This window comes from Haemaphysalis longicornis, unplaced genomic scaffold, assembly GCF_048455015.1.
Source record: "Haemaphysalis longicornis isolate Haplotype H1 unplaced genomic scaffold, Haemaphysalis longicornis Haplotype H1 scaffold_2, whole genome shotgun sequence".
Taxonomy (NCBI): Eukaryota; Metazoa; Arthropoda; class Arachnida; order Ixodida; family Ixodidae; genus Haemaphysalis; species Haemaphysalis longicornis.
Genome location: NW_027526295.1, coordinates 70,234,791 through 70,243,769, shown reverse-complemented (window position 1 = coordinate 70,243,769; position 8,979 = coordinate 70,234,791).

Sequence of the window (8,979 nt, the reverse complement as noted above, 5' to 3'; positions counted from 1 at the left end):
GATTTCGCGTTGGAATTGTTTTATGTTAGTTTTAGTTCCAATATTTTTGCAGCATTTAGCTTACTGAATACCGCGCACGTGGGCTTTTGGCGGGTTTTATCTTTAAATGAAATTGCAATTGCATTGACATGAAAGTACTCTGAATGGAAACTGAACTAAACTTGAATAGGAGTAAAATTAGATCACACAGGTGCTAGGTATTGCCCTGTATTAAATTAAAGCCCAGCTGAAATACCCCTTTCCGGCTTTCGTGACAGGTGCGCATTAATGGGTTTCCGTATAAGTCCGCATTTCCAACAACTCGTCTTATTGCGCTTAAAGATTAAATTTCATCTGCGCCACGACAGCAAAGCCGAATAGGCTGATTCCGAATTGCTTCTCATGGTTGTTGCTTTGCCCATCTTGAGCGTCATAAAAAAGGCCAATGTTCTCCATTTTCAGGTTAAAGGGGCGTTGGAAGGTGCGACAACCCCCATTGACACCATAATAAACCTAAGCGCCTTCGTGGCATCCCACTGGAACGTACGAAAGAAGTACATCGAATCCGACAAAAGGTATACGACACGCGAATGACATTCGCACGAATCTTTCGACAAATCTTCTGCTCTAATGCGTGCCGTACGTTACTTGCGCAGCATTATACATTGCGGTTGTTATTGGTTCTGCTTATTGTTTAGGTACACTGCCCTCTAATTTTGGTTTGTGTAACGAAAGGTACACTACGCTACCTCGGGCAGTCTTCGCGGGGTGACCAGTTCTGACCTTGAGATTTGGAGGTCAAGCCCCCTTCCGCAAGCGCCCGGCACGGAGCAGCGGCCCGATGGCGGGAAGACATAGGCTACAAGGGAGAGATAGGCGAGGAGGGAACGGAGACGTGCGCGAAACCAGTGTCGCCACCTGGCGTAGGAAGGCGAGGAGGCTTCCGCCGCAGCGATAAGCGTGCGCGAAAAATGAACGCCAGGAGGCCATGTGCGGCTCAAAGCCGTGTGCGATGGAGAAGGACGAACATCCACCTGTGGCCGCTCGTGCAGCGGCGAGGCGTAAACAACGCCGTGAGGCGGAAAAAATTATCCATAAGCAGTGTATTCATTGCAAACATATCTGTACATCACTGCGAAACCCCACCTTGACCACACCTCGACAATAGACCTAGTCATGGCAGTGAAGCTTTCGCTATCGACTAGGGTTAACCAAAAAAATTTTTATATCTGGACAGTGAGTGGGAAGCTATATATGGTTACGTGCCTGCAAACTTGTGACCGTGAGAATTAATGATTACTGAATATTTGAGGGGAACCGCAACATAGAATACATTTTTGTTCACCGTAGAAATAAACAGCGGGAAAAGACGAAGTTACAGAACAACCGCATAACAACATCCCTTGGAAGTGTTCATTGTAAAACCATATTTTTTTGTAAGCCGCTCGGTATTTATTCCGTCTGTCATTATCACTTACGCTGCAAAAATTAGGAGAAGAATGCGTTGAATCGTTATCAGGGTACGTTTCAGAAATTCAGTATACTTCAGCAAAAAAGTGTTTTTTTTTTTGAGAAATTCAGCAAAAACATGTTTACAATTTCTGGATGTCGAACCCAGGCTGTCACCATCAGAACCAGTGACTTAGTCCTTGTAGGCCGACCAGTGGGCTTCCTTAAAGGAGTACTGACACGAAATTTCTCGCTTTCAGTTTTTATGCTGTCAAGAATACCTATTGGCCCAGTAATTACGAAAATCGAACCGAAAGCCGCCATCCGCCAACACAGAATTAATTATAGCACGTTTATTGCAACCAATTTCAAATTTGGTCGCCGCGCGGGAAAATGGCCGTTCGAAGGCCAGCCTGCAAGCGGGCAGCCTTACGTCACGGTCTCACCCGTGACGTCAGGGACGTTTTTTTTTCCTCCATGCGTTCGCCGCATCGTCTGCTACGATTGCACATGGTCCGAGACTCGCCCGCGCAGTCGACATGTCGTCTGAATCTTCAGACTCGGATGAGTCACTGCCACCCGACAGACAGAACAACTTTATTTGGCCAGGTGATTAGGCCGGCGATGTCTTTGCCGTCGTCCGTTTTTTAATATCACTGCGGCTCGAACCGGCGCAGACCCTGATAGCAACAGCTTGTCGCCACTCTTCTAAGCAATCTTATCACGAAAAAGAAGCTCTACATGCGAGAAACTAGATGTTAGTGTGTTGAAAACTGTGCTAGGAGTTGTTATCAGCGCTGAATTTAAAAGTGGCGTTCAGATATTTGCCGCGATGGTAAGCCTACGCTGACCGGGTTCGGCGCTCCGACCCAGCACTGTCGGCACTACGGTGCGGCGAGCGGCTGAAAGATGGCGCCACCTGCGCGCTAGAATCAAAACAGGCCGCGGCAGATGTCTTGGTCACCGATCGCAGAAACGGAAATTATTGCCAAAATAAAGCTTCATATGCGAAAAAGGGGATGATAGTGTGGTGAAAAGTTGTGTAAGGGATGGTCATTCGCAGTTGTACAGATACCAGCGATCAAATAGTCGCCACGATACTAGGTTCCCAACACCCAAGGTGACCCGTGCAACCCCGAGCCCGCTGGCTTGGGCGACAGTTCTTGCGGCCGCCGGCGTACACGAACTCCACGAAGTCCACGTTTAGCGCTGCACGTCGTCGCGTGGATAATAATGCATCTTGGCGTCGTCTTCGATTTGCTCGGGCAGGCTTCAACGAGCAGTACTTCGCATACCGCGAGCTTGCCATAGCACAACTTGGGCGAGCTCGGCGACGCGCACCGCCGCGTCGCCGCGGTGCCCGTCGACATCGCGCACCACGCCGTTTTCGGCCCCAGTGCCGAACACCATGCGCCGGCAACGAACTGAAGAGCAAAGACGTCGAACACGCAACGTTTACAAGCATTGCTCACACGGCTACGCCCACGTCTCCTGCCCAAACGAATACCACCGACAACAGCAGCGCAGGATATCGTTTCCGGTTCTGAAAACGACTATATGACGTCACCCTGAACCGGCCAAACACGTAGGCCAATGTTTCGTCACGCCGAAAGCGATTGCGCTAGTGCTGCCGATTTGTGGAAGCTCGCGGCCTGGACAATCAAAATCGATTTTAGATGTGATTCCGGCCTCGGATCGCTGCAAACATTTCTGTGAGGCATCTGTACAAACTACTGAAGCCAATTATATCATTTTGTAGGTATCAAAATTTGGTGTCAGTACTCCTTTAAGTTCTTTTTAATAAAATAGCGCGAGCGTTGTGAACGAAATAGTCGGCTGCGCAATATACCAGAACTCTACCCACCTCAGAACGGGACGTCATAGTTGTAGCGTATCACGTGTGTTGTTAGACACGCATGTGTCACCTTTTGTAGCGTAAGCTACACTGGCTGAGGTTGAGCAGTTCGCGTGGACCCTGAAGGGCCGTGCTGCGCAAGCGCGAGGAGCATTGGATTGGATTCGATTGAATTGGATTCGATTACATTGGATTGTATTGGATTCGATTGGAAATCCAATTCAATTGGAGTACGGGTGTGTAGAGAATTGGGTCTGCACATTCGCCGGTCTGCGCATTATAGAGGAATGACGTCATAGCCACGGCAGACGCACTGGCGGCGGGGCGTGCCCAGCTGTGCACCTCCGTTGCGCAGTCGCCAAGTCTGGCGTTGCGCCGGAGTCGCTTGATAGCCGTTTCGCGTGGTACCTGGAGAGCCGTGCTGCGCATGCGCGAGGAGAAGTGACTGGACTGGACTGGACTGGACTGGACTGGACTGGACTGGACTGGACTGGAATGGATTGGATTCAATTGGATTGCTGAACCTAAGCTCACGCTACGTATATCCTGGCGTAGCCGAGTCATTGGTAATATTTTGTGCCAATATAAGGCTGCGGTAAAAAATAACTAAAATATAATAACAAGAAACAAACTCTTGTTTATATCTGCCAAAACAAATCCATGAGCCATTCCACTCTGTGAAGGCTGATGACCACAAGACATAAATGTGACATTGAATTTTTAACGAAGGTTCATACATATTTATTGGGCACAAGCGCATGAGAACTAAATCAAGCGCATCCAAATGATAAAGTCGACTTAGCGGCCAATTGTCATGCAATTTTTTGGCAAGGGTTTGATAACACGAACAGCCTTTAAAGGGACCTTGTAACACTTACCATCGAGTACTAGAAATGTATTTTGGGGTAAAGTCAATTGTCCCAGCAATATCCTCCCGCAAGAATGATGAAAATCCGTTCACTATTACCGAAACTACGCGCGATGAGAAATCGAGCATAATCGTTCCCTCTCAACTCGACCGCGGCCAACGCGACGAAAGCTGCGCGCAACGTTTTTAGATAGCTGCGCGCTCTCTCCCGGAGACGGGAGCGGCTGGTGGCGTTCTCTTCGGAGGCCTTCGATATATCACAGGCCGGGGAGTTCTCTCCTTTCTTCCGCAACGTGGTGGGGTCTATTCCCGGTCTGGTGCCACAAGCGCGCGCTCGGGCGGTTGGGGCGTTTTTGAAGCAATAAACGTTTGTTGTCGAGTGTTCCTGTTGAAAGGGAAGTATTGAGCTCATCACTCAAACTATTCACGCACTCAAAACACAAAAGAAACGGCAAAACTGCCTACGGGTTCAGGCATAGAAGAGGCTCGTACACAGCGCTGACGACAGCGGAAATGGGAGAAATTAGCCGCGAAGTTGACCAGTGACAGCCGATCGGACAGCCATGGCCTCAGTGACGTCGCTTAGGCCATGCTAGGGGTGCATAATGAGGAGAGCTGAAGAGAGCGCGGTCGGCTTTTCCGCGTCTTTGACAGCGCTTTGCGCGCTCACCGCTTCACGTGCACGTGTAATATTTGGCTCGGGTATTCCTGCCAGTGTAATCTAAACGTCGCGTAGGTTTACTTGCACTGCTCAAAGTGTGTTGCAGGGTCCCTTTAATGTGACCACGCACTTGACGTAGATTACCATGAATTGACAGCAGGGATCTGTAAATCTAACAAGTACAGGTTCACTGGCGTGACTAATGATGAGAAATAAATTAACCTTGGGAGAAATAAATTAACCTTAAATGAGAAATTAACCTTGGGGCATTTATAGAGTAGTCTTCGCTGGCAGATGCTACATAATTGTTTTTGGAAATGTCTCGACGAAACAAAATTTACGCTCACTTTGTTGAGAATTCGCGATAACGGTGGCTTCGCCGCAAGGCGTTCTTGCTCGGGCGCATAAAAAAATTTTCGGAGCCGTAGCCATCACAAGCTTTGCCTTTGAAAATGTTGGACAACGTACTAATAAGACGTCGACGCATACTATTCTTGCATTTCCCGAACTGGTGTAAAAACGAGAGATCAGCTGGAGAAAATTCGGTGATAGATGTTTTTGTTTTGTTTTTTCAGGCACCACTCCAACCTGTTTGATACCGACTGTCACTTCAAAGGGGATTCTCAGTCACTCGGTGAGTATACGTCGTACACATAACATTTGTGCGGATAGCACATATCTTAAGAATAATTGCACGCAAGACATCGCCCACTCTGCATACTCCTCTCCTTGAAGTGCGCCTAAAGAGCTTGCGAAGGGTACGCAACAAAACCACTGGTGAGCTGGCAACGGCGTCGGACTGCTGCGTACAAGGAGGCTGTATCGATACCGGCTTCGACGGCTGTATTTCTATTGGAGGCGCAAAACTGAGACGCGCGCGTTTCGAGATTTCCGAGCAAGTTAAAGATTCCCGGATGGTTTATGTTATTCCGTTACGCCGTTAAAACTTTACGGTGCGCTCATAATACAGGTGCAGGTTCAACGTGTCAAGTTTGGGATTGTTGAAAATAACTGATTTTTGCTGTTCAAAACAGCGACCGGCCGCGGTGGTTCTGGCTAAGGCATTGTGCTGCTACGCACGAGGTCGCGGGTGCGATTCCCGACCGCGGCGCCCGCTTTTCTGATGGAGGCGAAAAGCAAAAACGCCCGTGTGTACGAGATTTCGGCGCACGTTAAAGGTCCCCAGGTGGTCAGAATTAATCTGTAGCCTTCTACTGCGGCGCTCCTCATCGCCTGCGTTGCGTCGGAGCTCTAAACCCCCACAATCAATCAATCAATCAAAATTGCGAACGCTTTCGGGCGTACGTGTATTCGCAACGACGAGAATATTTGCACAACTCAAGCGTCCTTAATTAAAAACCTCTCGAATACATAGTTAGGTTGGAATGTAAAATAATTTGACCACGACACGCCGGGATTAGTATGGTGGCAGAGGCTCCACAGCGTGAATAACAAAACGCGTTAATAAAAGAACACAAACTGTAATAGCGGACCAACCGTTCATTTGCATTAAACATGATAACTGCGTCAATTATTCTATTGCACAAAAATGCACAATTTGCACAATCAACATATTTGATAGTTTTAATAGGGTAAATAGAGGTAATTGGTTGAAGATATTAAAAAAGTAAAATTATAAGTAACAAAACATAACATTAAACAAACGAATTCAAAAATATTTACGGTATACACCGCCTTCAAGAGAGCCTGATCTCTTATCTAAATTTAAAAAATACCGAAACGCCTTGAACAAAACCTTAAAAGTGACTAAAGCCGAATACCACGCGCGCATGTTCCAGGACATTCAAAACGAGCCGAAAAAGGTTTGGGACGCTATTAATCGGATAACAAACAGAAAGCCAACTAAACAAATCCCACAGGTGATAACAGTGAATGGCTGCCTTTTGGAAGGTGCCGACCTAGCAAACAGTATGAATGAGCACTTTATAAAAGCTGGTGCCTACCCAGCTGAAACATCATTAGAAAACAGTGAACCGGTAACGGTTACCCAAGAAATAAGTGAATCAATTTTCTTGCGTCCGACCAATGCATTTGAAGTAGATACGTCGATAAGGAAACTAAAAAACCACACTGCCCCAGGAGCAGACGGAATCAGTGCGCGCCCAATAAAGCATGTTAGTGATTTAATTAACGATGTCATAGCTTATATAATAAACTTGTCCCTTACCACTGGGATATTTCCGGATGAACTAAAACTGGCCCGTGTAACGGCAGTTTTTAAAGGGGGAAACAAAGAAAAGTTCTCAAATTACCGTCCGATTTCAGTACTACCCATCTTTTCAAAAATATTCGAGGACATAATACTTGACAGGCTGCAAACTTTCTTCTGCAAGCATTCTGTAATCGTGGAAAACCAGTTCGGATTCCAGAAACAAAAATCAACCGAGAAAGGTCTCCTGCGTATAAAAGACCAAATAATTGACAATATTGAACAACGACAGTTCACTTTAGGGCTTTTCTTGGATATAAGAAAGGCTTTTGACTCGATATGTCACAGAATCCTAATCAGTAAACTGCAGAGGTATGGAATACGGGGAACTGCGATTGACTTGATTGACAGTTATTTGAACGGTAGACGCCAGTTCTTGCAGACCGGATCCAGCTATTCTACGACCCTGACACTTCAACAAGGCGTACCACAGGGGTCAAAATTAGGCCCATTGCTATTTTTGATATATGTGAATGACATTGCAAACCTATCCAATTCCTCGCAAATAATCATGTACGCGGACGATACCAATGTGTTTTTTAGGTCAGACAGAATAGACGACCTTGAAGTTGCAGTAAATAGGTACTCGAATTCGCTATCAGTCTGGTTAAAACAGAACCAACTACAACTAAATACTTCCAAAACCACGTACATTATATTCCACCCCATCAATAAAGTAATAAAAAGGCCGCTTACGATTAAATTTGGAGAATCTGTGATCAGTAGGGTCAAGCAGCAAAAATTTTTAGGCGTATGGTTTCAAGAGGATCTAAAATGGAATACACATGTAAATCAACTTTGTAGTGAATTATCTAAAACCACTGGAATAATGCACAAAATTGCGCACCTTATTCCTACTTGGTTGAAAATACAACTTTACCATGCTTTGTTCTATTCTAAACTATGCTATGGTGCAGTGGTATGGGGCACAACAAGTGCCCAAAACTATACCAGGATAATTAAATTGCAGAAAAAAGTTCTCCGAATCTATATGAATTACAACGGTCCTATGATCAACTTAAGAACAGAGCCCCTCTTTTTAAAATATAGCATGCTCAGAGCAGATCAGGTTTATTCTCTAAAACTACTACATATTGTGTACAACGACAAGTTGGCCTTGACAACAGACCCTGCATCAGCTACGCAGTACTCGCTCCGATGCATAAACAAGGCATGCGCCCAAAGCGAGGACAAACTACGGCAGGCAAAACTTCTTGTTTCAGAGCGTCAGCATAATCAATAAAACTACAGGAATAATTAATTTCTCTTGCGCTCCCAGTGTGTTTAAGAAACAAATAAAAAAATCCATATTAGAAAATAACCTATGTTATACGTCGTAGAATACTAATGTATGTGAATTTACACTGTTACCGTAACAGTGGATATTGTGGTTTTCAATTCTTTTTATATTTGACTTACGCATGTTATTCCGGATCTTGGATGTCATGATGATTATATCCAAAGTATTTTATCAACCTGTGTAGAAACAAATTTAGTGCTGTATAAGTGTGTGTATATTGAACTCGTAAGTGCTTATGTATGTCACGAGATTTATTTTTTCTGAGTGATTTGTGTTTCATTATATGTGTACTTTATGGAAGGCAATGTGACGCACGCGATATCTCGCGAGTGCATTTTCAATTGTCTCATATTTATCAAGGTATGTAACCTTGCGCCTGTGTCCGGGGCAGTCGCCTCGTCAAGCCGCCTCAACCAGCGGTTTCTTGCGGCTGACCCCTCCTTTGTAAAAAGGAAAATAAAGTTCAGTTCAGTTCATTAGGCGATAGAAAACTTGAAAATTCCCGCACAGACGAATGGAAACATTATTGCAGAGACTAACTACATTTGTATCATTTATTATTTTTATTTATTTATTTATTTATTTATTATTTACATATACTGCGGTGCCACGACTGGGACATTGTAGGAGAAGGCAC